This window comes from Pogoniulus pusillus, chromosome 41 (assembly GCF_015220805.1).
Source record: "Pogoniulus pusillus isolate bPogPus1 chromosome 41, bPogPus1.pri, whole genome shotgun sequence".
In the NCBI taxonomy this organism is placed as follows: domain Eukaryota; kingdom Metazoa; phylum Chordata; class Aves; order Piciformes; family Lybiidae; genus Pogoniulus; species Pogoniulus pusillus.
In genome coordinates, this window is record NC_087304.1 from 6,518,254 (window position 1) to 6,531,018 (window position 12,765).

General features: G+C 58.5%; 1 long non-coding RNA gene across 1 annotated transcript; it reads right to left on the minus strand.

Moving 5' to 3' along the window:
- Positions 1 to 6,407: 6,407 nt before the first annotated feature.
- Positions 6,408 to 8,167, minus strand: LOC135192127 (uncharacterized). Its single transcript, XR_010308918.1, has 3 exons — positions 7,925 to 8,167; positions 7,699 to 7,767; positions 6,408 to 6,500 (listed from the first exon to the last, which is right to left on the minus strand). It is a non-coding gene; the product is annotated as an uncharacterized LOC135192127 (long non-coding RNA).
- Between the last annotated feature and the right edge of the window lie 4,598 nt (positions 8,168 to 12,765).

Below are 12,765 nucleotides of genomic sequence, written 5' to 3' on the forward strand. Positions count from 1 at the left end.
GTCATGCCCCAGCAACCCCCTGAGGCAGAGACTCAGGGAAGCAGCAAAGGTTGGAAAAGGCCTTTAGAGCTCATCGAGTTCAGCTGCAACCCAACCACCATGTGCAGGGCAGGTGGTGCCTGCCCACTGGTGAAGCTGGGCAGGGATTCAGTGCCAGTGACACAGCCACAGCTCCTTTTGGGGGGCTTTGGGAGCTGTGATGCTGCTTTGCTGCCCAGGGAGGTGGTGGAAGGTGTTTAAAGCCAGGCTGGATGAAGCTCTGGACAACCTGATCTAGTGGGAGGTGTCCTTGCCCATGGCAGGGAGGTTGGGACTGGATGATCCTGGGTGCAGTTCTGCAGCCCCCAGCACAAGCAGGACATGGAAGTGTTGGAGCCAGCCCAGAGGAGGGCACCAAGATGCTGAGAGGGCTGCAGCAGCTCTGCTGTGAGCACAGGCTGAGAGAGTTGAGGCTGTGCAGGCTGGAGAGGAGAAGGCTTGGAGGGGACCTTGGAGTGGCCTTGCAGGAGCTGAAGGGGGCTGCAGGAGGGCTGGGGAGGGACTAATGAGAAGGGCTTGGAATGAGAGGATGAGGAGGAGGAATGGGTTTGAAGTGGCAGAGGGGAGCTTGAAAGATGTGAGGAAGAAGGGAGGGTGGTGAGAGGCTGGCAGAGGTTGAGGGTGGTGAGAGCCTGGCACAGGTTTGCCCAGGGAGGTTGTGGATCTTTGATCCCATTCTGTGCTTCTGTGCTCCACAACCTCCCTGGAGGTGTTCAGCACCAGCTTGGATGAGGCCTTGAGCACCCTGTGCTGGTGAGAGCTGTCCCTGCCCATGGCACAGGGTTTGGCATTAGCTGACCTTCAAGGTCCCTCCCAGCACAACCCATTCCATGATCCTGCACCCTCAGCCTGTCCCAGGGCTGTGACCATTTCCTTCCAGCAGCTGTTTGGGCTCAGATTTTTGGTTGTTTGGGTTTGGGTTCTTTTTTTTCCCCACCCCCAAACCAGCCTCAGCAGCAGGATTGGAAACACCTCACAGGGGAGGAAGTTTTCAGCAGAGCCAAAACTCATCCCCCCCCCAAAAGCCTCTCTGAACACTGGCAGATAGAGGGTTGGGGGTGGTGAGGGGGTGGTCACCCCATCCTGACCCCCCCACCCTCGAACAGCCACAGCTCAGTGCTGCTCCAGCTCCAAGCCCATTTCCCAGCCCTGCTGAAGCAGTTTTCTTTCCCTCTCCTCTCTCTGCAGGCATGTGGCTAAAATCTATTGCTTTCATGCACAATTTCGTTGTCTTTTGGGGGGTCAGGAAAATGGTAAACAAGCCAATTACCCTTGGCAGGGGGGTGGGAGGCTGTTGGGGGAGTGGAGGTGGTGGTTTGGGTCGGGGAGGGTGGAGGGGTGGGGGTGGTTAACTGCTCCTCACCACCTTGCTCAGCTCCTGCTCTCCAGCCTGGGGCTGTCCCTGCTGCTCAGGGCATTTATCAGCTGCCTGGCAATGAGGGAGCAGCGGCCCTGGGAGGGAGGGGGCTGAGGGGGTGTATGTGGGGGGTGTGTTTTGTTCAAACCAAAATGACTTTTATGCTAAACTGGCCGGGGGCAGGCAGGGAGCACGGCAGGGACCTCGGGGAAGCCACAGGGAGCTGCTCCAGGACACCTCCTTCCCCTCCAGGCATCTCCAGCGCTGAGCTCTCTGGGCTGCCCCTGGAGCCATCCCTGCAGTGGTGTTTAAGGCCAGGCTGGGTGAGGCTCTGGCCAGCCTGATCCGGGGTGGAGTGTCCCTGCCCATGGCAGGAGGGGTTGGAACTGGATGATCTTTGTGGTCCCTTCCAGCCCTGACTGGCTCTGTGATTCTGTGACCCCTCCCAGCTCTGCCATCCCAGCTGGAGCTGATGTCCCCTGCCCAGTCCCAGTAGGGATTTGCTTTCTGTGGCCCCCACACCAGGGCAGGACCAATCCCTAATCCTCTCCCCCCACCCCCTCCCTCCCTGGCTGGTTTTACAGCAGCTCTAAACTCCTCAGAATGGAAAGAAGAAAACAATCCAAAAAGCAACCAAAAAGGGAAGGAAATGAAGGAAATGCAACCCCCTCTGCAGCTTATTATGGGATATTTGCGTTTTGATTGAAAACCACTCTGAGCACAGAGGGATGGATCCTCACCAGTAGAACCCAAGGCTGCCTGGAGGGGTAGGACCCTTCACAGGATCCCAGGATGTTAGGGGTTGGAAGGGACCCAAGCAGATCACCGAGTCTAACCCCCCCCCTGCCAGAGCAGATCACAGAGGAACACATCCAGACAGGCCTGGAAAGGCTCCACACAAGGAGACTCCACAACCTCTCTGGGCAGCCTGTGCCAGGCTCTGGGACCCTTCCAGGCAAGGAGTTCCCCCTGGTGCTGAGCTGGAACCTGTTGTGCTGCATCTTCCATCCACTGCTGCTTGTCCTGTCCAAGGGAGCAGTGAGCAGAGCCTGTTCCCCCCTCCTGACCCCCAGCCCTCAGCTATTGATAAGCATTGATCCAATCCCCTCTCAGTCTTCTCTTCTCCAGACCAAGCAGCCTCAGGTCCCTCAGCCTCTGCTCATCAGCCATGCCCTGCAGCCCCCTCATCATCCTCACAGCCCTCCACTGGACCCTCTCCAGCAGTTCCTGTCCCTCTTCCACTGGGGAGCCCCAAACTGAACACAGTATTCAAGATGCTTCCAAGCCCCTCCCTGTGCCTGCTGCCTCCTTTACCCCTGGCTCTCTGTGCTTCTGCCTCGGTAGGGAACTGAAGTGGGTTATTAATAATCATATCAAGAATTAAAGGAGCTTCTCCTCCCCCCCTCCCCCCCCCCTCCTGTCACCTCTGGACGCTGCTCCTTTTCGGGCTGCCCCTGTTGTGGTTCCAGATGCCTGCTGGGGGAGGTAAGAGGGATAAAAGGAACTAATTAAAGCCTGCCAGTGCCTTCTGTTGGGGCGTTTGGGTGCGTTCAGTGGTGAAAGGCAGGAGTCTTGTTGCAAGAAAAATCAATTTTACAGTTACAGGAGCAGAATAAACAGAGGTGGTGCATTAAAGCAGGGGGCGAGCGAGGGGGCCGGAGGTGCCAGCTCGCAGCCGGAGGCAGGCAGATAGGAGGAGCCAAGGCAGAGATGTTTTGAGTAGACCCCCACCCATCCCACCCCCTTGCAACGCTGGGTACCCCCAAAAATTCCCCAGGAACCAGCAGTGGTCGCTGGCAGCCCAGAGCCAGCTGTGTGCTGGCTGTAGGGAGAGCAGCAGCACAGGGAAGGGGATTCTGCCCTTCTGCTCTGCTCTGCCCTCCTCTCCTCTCCTTCTCCTCTCCTTCTCTCCTTCTCCTCTCCTTCTCCTCTCCTTCTCTTCTCCTCTCCTTCTCTTCTCCTCTCCTTCTCTTCTCCTCTCCTTCTCTTCTCCTCTCCTTCTCCTCTCCTCTCCTCTCCTCTCCTCTCCTCTCCTCTCCTCTCCTCTCCTCTCTGTTGCTCTGCTCTCCTCTGCTCAGCCCTCACCTGCAGCACTGCCTCCAGGTTTGGGAACTCAGCACAAGGACCTGAAGCTGCTGGAAAGGGTCCCCAGGAGGCCACGAAGATGCTCAGAGCCTGGAGAAGCTCTGCTGTGAGGACAGACTGGGAGAGTTGGGGCTGTGCAGCTTGGAGGAGAGAAGGCTCCAGGCAGACCTCAGAGCAGCCTTGCAGTGCCTGAAGGGGCTCCAGGAGAGCTGGGGAGGGACTTGGGACAGGGGCTGGGAGTGCCAGGATGAGGGACAGTGGCTTTGAGCTGGGAGAGAGGAGATTGAGAGTGGAGAGGAGGAAGATGTTGAGAGGGAGGGTGGGGAGAGGCTGGCACAGGTTTACCCAGGGAGGCATTCTGTGCTTCTGTGCTCCACAACCTCCCTGGAGGAGTTGCAGGCAGAGGATTGGCACTGGATGATCCTGAAGGTCCCTTCCAAACCAACCCATTCCATAACCCTCTAATTGCTGCCCCATCGGGGTCTGGTGCTGAGTGCTTGGTTACTGCTTGGCCTTATCCTGCTCCTTCGTGAGCCATGAGCCTCCAGGGAGGTGACATCACCCCAGGCTGGGGAGGGGGAGGAAAGCTTTTGGGACCTCCTTGATGGCAGATCTGGGGGATATCAGCCAAGCACTAATGGAAAGGGTCATGCTGCACATCACAGCCTGCTGATAATGAGCTCAGGGTTGTTAAAGCCTTAATGGCTGCTTCGCAGAGTCTGCTGCTCTGCTGCGCTCCCACCTTGACCCTCCCAGCCCCCTGCCAGTCCCTCTGCCCACACCAGCCCCACAGCTTCACAACAGATGCCGAGAGCACCCAGCTACTTGGGGAGGGGGAAGGGGGAGAGTCCTTTAGCCATCCTGTGCCACCCTGTGCCACCCCATGCCACCCTGTGCCACCCCTAGGGACAGAGCAAAACCAGAGTAACCTCCGGGACCACACCAGGACCTTTCTCAAAGCCTTGGCTGGAGGTCACAGGCAGTGCTTCTAGTGGCAGAGCATCCTGGCATTTCTTGGCACCTCTGGCACCCCTGGCACCCTCAGCCACTGCTGTTGCCCCTTTGCTTTGCCTTGCCCAAAATGTGTGGTCAGCTCAGGACTGCAGGCAGCAATGTGGTGGGAGAGCTGCTGGGACCCCCATGCATGCTGGTGCAGCTCTGGTGCTGTGCTGGTGCTGTGCGAAGGGCAGGGCAGGGGAGGGGAGGGGAGGGGAGGGGAGGGGAGGGGAGGGGAGGGGAGAGGAGAGGAGAGGAGAGGAGAGGAGAGGAGAGGAGAGGAGAGGAGAGGAGAGGAGAGGAGAGGAGAGGAGAGGAGAGGAGAGGAGAGGAGAGGAGAGGAGAGGAGAGGAGAGGAGAGGAGAGGAGAGGAGAGGAGAGGAGAGGAGAGGAGAGGAGAAGAGAAGAGAAGAGAAGAGAAGAGAAGAGAAGAGAAGAGAAGAGAAGAGAAGAGAAGAGAAGAGAAGAGAAGAGAAGAGAAGAGAAGAGAAGAGAAGAGAAGAGAAGAGAAGAGAAGAGAAGAGAAGAGAAGAGAAGAGAAGAGAAGAGAAGAGAAGAGAAGAGAAGAGAAGAGAAGAGAAGAGAAGAGAAGAGAAGAGAAGAGAAGAGAAAAGAGAAGAGAGGGGCAGAGCGCTAAGCGAGCGGGCAAAGCGGGCGCGCAGCGCGGGGGGAAGCCCCGCAGCCTTTTCTGGCTGTCAGGCTCTGGCTGCTGTCACTCAGCTCCCGAATTCTCCTTCCAGTTGTCATAGCGAGCGGGCGGGGATTACTGCGCGGCTCTGTCCAGAGCTGATTCATGTGGAACGCGCTGCTTGACGAGCGGAACCGCTGCCGGCAGCCGCAGCCGCTCAGCCCCCCGAGTTTCCCACCTTCCGCACACAATCTGCTATTGTCTGGCCGCAGCCTTTAGTGATCCCTGGGCCGGGGCTGTGACTGACACAGCTTTGAGGCTCCGAAGCGCGCTTTGAATTGCTAAGAACCTCTCAGGAAGTCCCCGGGGTGCCTCCTGCCATTGTCTTCTTTCTCCTTTCGCCTTTTTCCCTTTCCACCCCGAACCCCTCCTGCCTGCCCCCCACCCCGCTCCACCTCCTCCCCCTCTTCCCCCCTCCTTCCACTCCTTTTGCCCCTCTTTCTTCCCCTCCCCTCCTCCCTTCCTCCCTTTTTTTCCTCCCTTCCTCTCTTTCCCCCCGGTTCCTCACTTTTCCCCCTCTACTCCCTTTTCCCTCCCTTCTTCCCCTTTTCTCCCCCTTTCCACCTTTTCCCCCACTTCTTCCCCCTTTTCCCACCTTCTTCCCCTCTTCCCACCTTCTTCTCCCTCTTTTCCCACCTTCTTCTCCCCCTTTTCCCCCACTTCTCCTTTCTTCCCTCTTCTTCCCCTTTTCCTTCCCTTCTTCCTGCTTTTCTCCCCATTTTCTTACTTTATTTCCCCTTCTTTCCCTTTTTTCTCCCCTTCCTCCCCTTCTTCCTGCCTTCTTCCCCCTTTTCCTCCCTTCTTCCCCCCTTCTTCCCCCTTTTCCCCCTGTTTCCTTACTTTATTCCCCCTTCTTCCCCATTTTCCTCCCTTCCTTCCCTTTCCCCCCTTCCTCTGCTTTTATCCCCCTTTCCTCACTTTATTCCCCCTTCCCCACTTTCCCTCCCTTCCTCTCCCTTTCCTCCCCTTTCCTCCCCTTTCCTCCTCTTTTTTTCTCTCTTTTTTTAATCCTTCTCTCCCTTTTTCCCCCCTCTCCTTCTCTCCCTGTCCCCCCTCTCCCTCCCCCTTTATTCCCCTCTCCTTCCTCCCCCTAATCCAGGCTTTACAGCTCCATTCTTTCTCCCCCCCACCCCGTTTACTCTCCAGCTCTCCCTGGGGCTCCTCATCCACTTCACAAACAGAATTGATTTATTTAAATAAATAAATAAACAAACAAACTTTTCAAAGACCAAAACTAAACAAAGCCCCAAAAGTTCCCAAATCCTTGCTCCACGGCACACAAGAGGAAGCTTTGCTTGTTTGCTTTCCATCAGCTGCCTCCGACCCTGGGATGTGCTGAAAAATCATCAGAGAAATAAATCCTGCCCTAATCTGGCAGCTGCCTGCGCCCGCCCTGCTGCCCGCTCCAGCTCTCCTACCCATCCCTCACCCATCCCACATCCAGCTCCTACCCATTCCTCACCCATCCCACATCCAGCTCCTACCCATCCCTCACCCATCCCACATCCAGCTCCTTATCCATCCAGCCCCCATTCATCCTTCATCCATCTCAAATCCATTCTACTCCCAGACCCTGTCAATCCCACATCCTCTCCCTCATCCCTCCTGCATCCCGTTCCCATCCATCCCACACCCTGCCTGCACCTATCTCACATCCATTCCCTATCCTGTCCCCATCCCTCCCCCATCCATCCTGCTCCTCTCTCACATCCATCCCATATCCCTCCCCCATCCATCCCACATCCAGCCCCTACCCATCCCACGTCCAGCCTCCACCCATCCCACATCCAGCTCCCACCTATCCCACATTCATCCCCCATCCCTGCTGCATCCAGTCCCCATCCATGCTACACCCATCCCACACCTATCTCACATCCATCTCCTATCCACCCCACATTCATCCCCCCTCTGACCCACATCCAGCTCCCATCCATCCCACACCCAGCCCCCATCCATCCCACACCCCTTCCTCACCCACTCCCTGCATCCATCACCAGCCCAGCCCTGCCGGGGGCCGTGCAGAGGGAACCATCCCGAGGAGTTTCCCTCTAGGTGAATCCTCCACCAGGAGCCCCCAAAGCGCTGCCGAGCCGCCGGCACCGAACCGCTCTGTCCCCAGCTCATCTCCACGCTCTTCTCCCACCTCCACCCTCTTCTCCCTCCCTCTCAACCCCCCAACTCCTTGATGTTGGGACCACCGAGCTGACACTCTTCTCCCCCCCCCCCTCACCCCCACCCAGCAGCCTCCCCAGGGCTTGGCCACTCTATAACCATTTCCCATTTCCAGCCTTAATCTTATAAGCAGGAATTGAGGCTGACCAACGTAAATACACAGGTGCCAGTGGGAGCAGAATCCACTCTTTAATCTCAGATATGAAAACAATTCCCTGCTCCACTCGCTGGCAATCAGTGGCTGCTATCAGTGCTGAGCTCTCCCCGGGAACAGGAGAGCTTATAAATATGAATTAGTGCAGAGGGGAGGGAAGGGGAAAGGGTTGGGGGGGGGGGAGGAAAGAAGAATCTGCTCTCTTACCTAAAGCTAAATGTTATCTGGGTCCCTCTCCAGCAGCAGCTGACATTTCCAAAGTGCTTTCAGTCACATCTGCAGGGAAGAAGACAACTCAGTGCTTGGCCTTGGGAAGAAAAAAAAGGAAGGGAAGAAAGAAAATATCCAACAGGGGAAAAAAATCCAAGGGAAAGAGGAAAAGGAACTGGAGGAGTGGTGGTGGTGGTGGTAGGGAGATGCTGGCTTGGCTTACCTGCTGGATGCTGGATGTTGGAGGCTGCTCCAGGAGAAAGGATTGACCTGGGACTTGTGGTTTGTTGTTTCTTGCAACCCTCAGTAGTGGTTGGGAGTTGAGGAGTTGAAGCTGAGGTGGTGAAGCCACCTGCCTGGTGGCTTGTGTCTAGTGGCAAGGAGTGGGATGTCCAGAGAAGTGTCCAGAGCAGGGCAGCAAGGCTGGGGAGGGACCTGGAGCACAGCCCTGTGAGGAGAGGCTGAGGGAGCTGGGGGGGTGCAGCCTGGCACAGAGCAGGCTCAGGGCAGAGCTCATTGCTGCCTGCAGCTGCCTGCAGGGAGGCTGTAGCCAGGTGGGGTTGGGCTCTGCTGCCAGGCAGCCAGGGACAGAAGAAGGGGACCCAGGCTCAAGCTGTGCCAGGGCAGGCTCAGGCTGGATGTTGTTAGGAAGTTGTTGTCAGAGAGAGTGATTGGCACTGGAATGGGCTGCCCAGGGAGGTGGTGCAGTGCCCATGGCTGGAGGTGCTGCAGCCAAGCCTGGCTGGGCACTTAGTGCCATGGGCTGGTGCCTGGGCAGGGCTGGGGGCTGGAGCTCTCTGCCAGCCTGCCTGGTTCTGATTCTATGAGTGAGAGGCCCTGGGGAGGACTGGATTTGGGTCTGGGTTTGGGTTACTCCAAGAAGGACACTGAGGGGGTGGAAAAGTTCCAGAGAAGGACAATGAAGTTGGTGATGGAGAACAGGGCTGGGGAGGAGCAGCTGGGGGTGGTTAGTGTGGAGGAGAGGAGGCTGAGGGCAGACCTCATTGCTCCCCACAACTCCTGAGAGGAGGCTGGGGTGAGGTGGGGGTTGGGCTCCTCTCCCTAGGATCAGGTGATAGAATCACAGACTTGTAGAGGCTGGAAGGGACCCTAAAGATCATCTGGGCCAAGCCCCCTGCCAGAGCAGGACCCCCTACAGCAGATCACACTGGCACTGCCCCAGGCCTGCCCCCTTTCCACCCTACCCTCCCCATTTTCCCCCTCCAAACCCAGAGCCCTCTTGGAGTCTCCTCCCTCTCCAGGTGTGGCCACTTTGCCCTCTCTGCCCATTCCCCTTTTGAATCCCCCTCAGGAAAGGCAAAAGCTCCAAGCTGTGCCCAGCTGGGCAGAGGAATCCTTCTGCTGTCATCACTGCTGAGTCACAGAACCACAGAGCCAGGCAGGCTGGCAGAGAGCTCCAAGCTGCTGCAGCCCAACCCAGCCCAGCCCTGCCCAATCACCAGCCCATGGCACTCAGTGCCCAGCCAGGTTTGGCTTCAACACCTCCAGCCATGGGCACTGCACCACCTCCCTCAGCCTCTCCTCACAGGGCTCTGCTCCAGGCCCCTCCCCAGCCTTGCTGCCCTGCTCTGGGCACCTTCCAGCACCTCAACATCTCTCTGCAATGGAGGAGCCCAGAACTGGGCACAGCACTCCAGGGGTGGCCTGAGCAGTGCTGAGCACAGGGGCACAAGAACCTCCCTTGTCCTGCTGCCCACACTGCTCCTGAGCCAGCCCAGGATGCCATTGGCTCTGCTGCCCACCTGGGCACTGCTGCCTCCTCTGCAGCTCCTCTCTGCCACCACCCCCAGGGCCTTCTCTGCCTGCCTGCTCTCAGCCACTCTGGCCCCAGCCTGCAGCACTGCTCGAGGTTGCTGTGGGCAAAGTGCAGAACCTGCCCTTGGCCTTGCTCAGTCTCATCCCCTTGGCCTCTGCCCACCCATGCAGCCTAGCCCCGTGGTGCACCCTGGGTGACTGCAGGAGGAGAGGAAATGCCCTGAAACTGTGCCAGGGCAGGGTTAGGTTGGACCTGAGGAACAATTTATTTGCTGCCAGAGTGGTCAGGGCTGGGCAGAGGCTGCCCAGGGAGGTGGTGGAGTGCCCATGCCTGGAGGTGCCCAAGAACCCTGTGGCCACAGCACCCGGGGCCGTGGTTTGGTGCCCACGGTGGGGTTGGGTTGCTGCTTGGGCTGGAGGATCCTGAAGAGCTTTCCCAAGCCAAACAATTCCATGTTTCTGTGGCCCTACCTGCACGCTCCAGCCTCTCCCCCAGCCGCGTCTGCAAGGGAAGGATCTCCAGGAGCAGCCTGGGCTCTAATGGGATGCTTAAGCCCTCCTTTAGGTTTTTAATGAGCAGCTCCCGGCAGGAATGTTAAACATCAGTAGGGAACCAGCCCTGCCTCGGCTGGCAGGCAGCGGGACGCGTTCCTGTGTCCTTGTCTGGCTTAAGTGAGCTCTGACCTCATTTGCTTGGTGCCATTCAATTAAGAAGGCGAGGGGAGCTGGGGGGGGAGGGGGAGAGGATGCCAGGGGGAGTTTCGCCGTATGGATTCATTTCCATTTCATGTTCCAAACAATTGAGCATCTCGACGCCGCCGCGGCAGGAGGCAGCCGACCCTCTCCTGGGGACCATTCCCAACCGCCGGCGTCTTCCCGCGGTCACCTCCCTCCCAAAGCCAGCGCCGGTGGTTTGGGGGAGGGGGGGAGGGGAGGGGGGAGTTTGAGGGGGTCTTTGCTTCCATCTCATCCTCTTTTTTCCAGCCAAGGAGAGGTCCATACCCTGCGCACCTCCCTGCTTGTCCTGCGGTTATCGTCCTTCGTCTTGCGCTTCATCCGGCACAGCGATGGCTGAGCAGGGAGAGGAGAGGAGAGGAGAGGAGAGGAGAGGAGAGGAGAGGAGAGGAGAGGAGAGGAGAGGAGAGGAGAGGAGAGGAGAGGAGAGGAGAGGAGAGGAGAGGAGAGGAGAGGAGAGGAGAGGAGAGGAGAGGAGAGGAGAGGAGAGGAGAGGAGAGGAGAGGAGAGGAGAGGAGAGGAGAGGAGAGGAGAGGAGAGGAGAGGAGAGGAGAGGAGAGGAAGAGGAAGAGGAGAGGGATCCTTCCCGGGATGGCCAAAGAAGCCTCTCCAGGCACTGAAATTTATGCTGCTCTCAAATGGATTTTATCCCAGGGTAATGAGAGAGCAAAATAATGAATTCCTCTCCTGCAGACAAAGGGCCAAAGGCTTCTCCTCCAGCCCCAGCTCCCCACCCAGCTGCTGGCACCACAGCCCAGGGCCTGGGGAAGCTCATCCTGTGCCAGGCATGGATCTGGAGTCCAGGTCTGCACCCTGGGAAGGTGTCACAGATGGGAATGAGGTCCAGGTCTGCACTCTGAGATGTCCTCACTGGAGATGGGGTTCAGGTCTGCACCCTGGGAAGGTGTCCCAGATGGGAATGGAGTCCAGGTCTGCCCCCTGAGGTGCCCTAACTGGGGATGGGGTCCAGGTCTGCCCCCTGAGGTGCCCTAACTGGGGATGGGGTCCAGGTCTGCCCCCTGAGGTGTCCCAGCTGTGCACAGGCTGCTACAGAGAGCAGCCTCCTCCTTTTGGGGCTGAGTTGCCTGTGGGACACTGAGGGGTGTGCAGGCCACGGGAGCTGCTCCTGCAGCCCCATCCCCCCCTCCTGCTGCCTCCTGCCCCACTCTCCATCCAACACTCACCCATGGATGGGAGCCTGGAGGCACCACGGGTGGGTCTGCAGCCCCCTCCCTCGCCAGGAGGCAAACAGCTCCCAGAGGGAAGGGGGCTCATGTCTGCTCTTCAAACACACTCTTTTGGGGCTGGAGCTGAGCAGGGGAGGAGGAGGAGGAGGAGGTGTGTGGGGGGGGAAGGATCGTGCTTGTTGTGGATGAAGCCATAAATATTAATCACTCCAAAGCAGCCTCTCCCAGCCCTGCTCCTGTCTCCACAACATCTCAGGACTGGGAGAGGAAGAGGAGGCAGAGTCAATTTATTCACTTAGCAGGGTCACTCCCTTTAAGAGGAGCCCTTTCAAAAGAGAGTTGCAACGAGAGCAGATCAAGCAGGGCCGAGTTTGCCTCCCTCAGATATGATAAAATATTCTAATCTAACTGCTCGGGAAGCCCATGCCAAGGAGACTGCTTCGTGCCAGGGAGACCTTCGCGGCAGGGCCTTTCATCTGGGGCTCCCCTCCCAGCTGCAAGCAAGGGTGGTGGTGCTGGCGGCTGGGGGTGGGGGGGTGGGGGGAGGGAGCTGTGCAGCGTTCCCCAGGGCCCCACTCCTGGTTGGTACCAGCTGAGAGGGTTTTGCTGCCCCGCAGGATGCTCTCCTTGTTTCTAATAGGAGGAGAGAAAAGTCTGCTCCTGGCTCACAGCTTCAGGGAGGGAGGGGGCTGGGGAAAGAGCTCAGGCTGCTCATGGAGGGGGGAAGGGAGAGTGTTGATGGAGAGCACCTCCCCTCCCCCCACACACACCCTTCCCCCCACCCCGGAGTGTCTCCCTCATGGTCACCGCCAGAGGTGGCCTGGAGAGGTGGCTGCGGCCGCAGGTCCGGGGGGGATTTGTTTGCAGCATCCCCACCCCCCGCGGGGAAGCCTCTCGCTGGAGTCCCTTTGCTGCAGGAAGCCCAAACCCCCTCTGGGTTCGCTGACAGCGCAGGCAGCCCCAGCCCCATTCCTGCTCCCATCCCCTTCCTGGCCCTATCCCAACGCCAACACCAGTCCCAACTCATCCCTGCCCCCATCCCAGCCCTATCCCCATTCCCATCCCAGCCTTGGCTCCATCCCAGACCCAATCACACCCCAGCCTGTACCCATTCCCATCGCATCGCTGGCTCCATCCCAACCCTAACGCCAGTCCCAACCCATCCCTGCCCCCATCCCTAGTCCCATCCCTGCCCTATCCCCATTCCCACCCCATCTCTGGCTCCATCCCCAGTCCCATCCCAGCCTTATCCTCTCCCCACTCCCATCCCATCCCTGTTTCCATTCCAACCCCATCTCCTTTCTCAGCCCCACCCCAATTCCATCTCATTTCCCATCCTGCTCCTGACCCCAGCCCACTCCTTCCC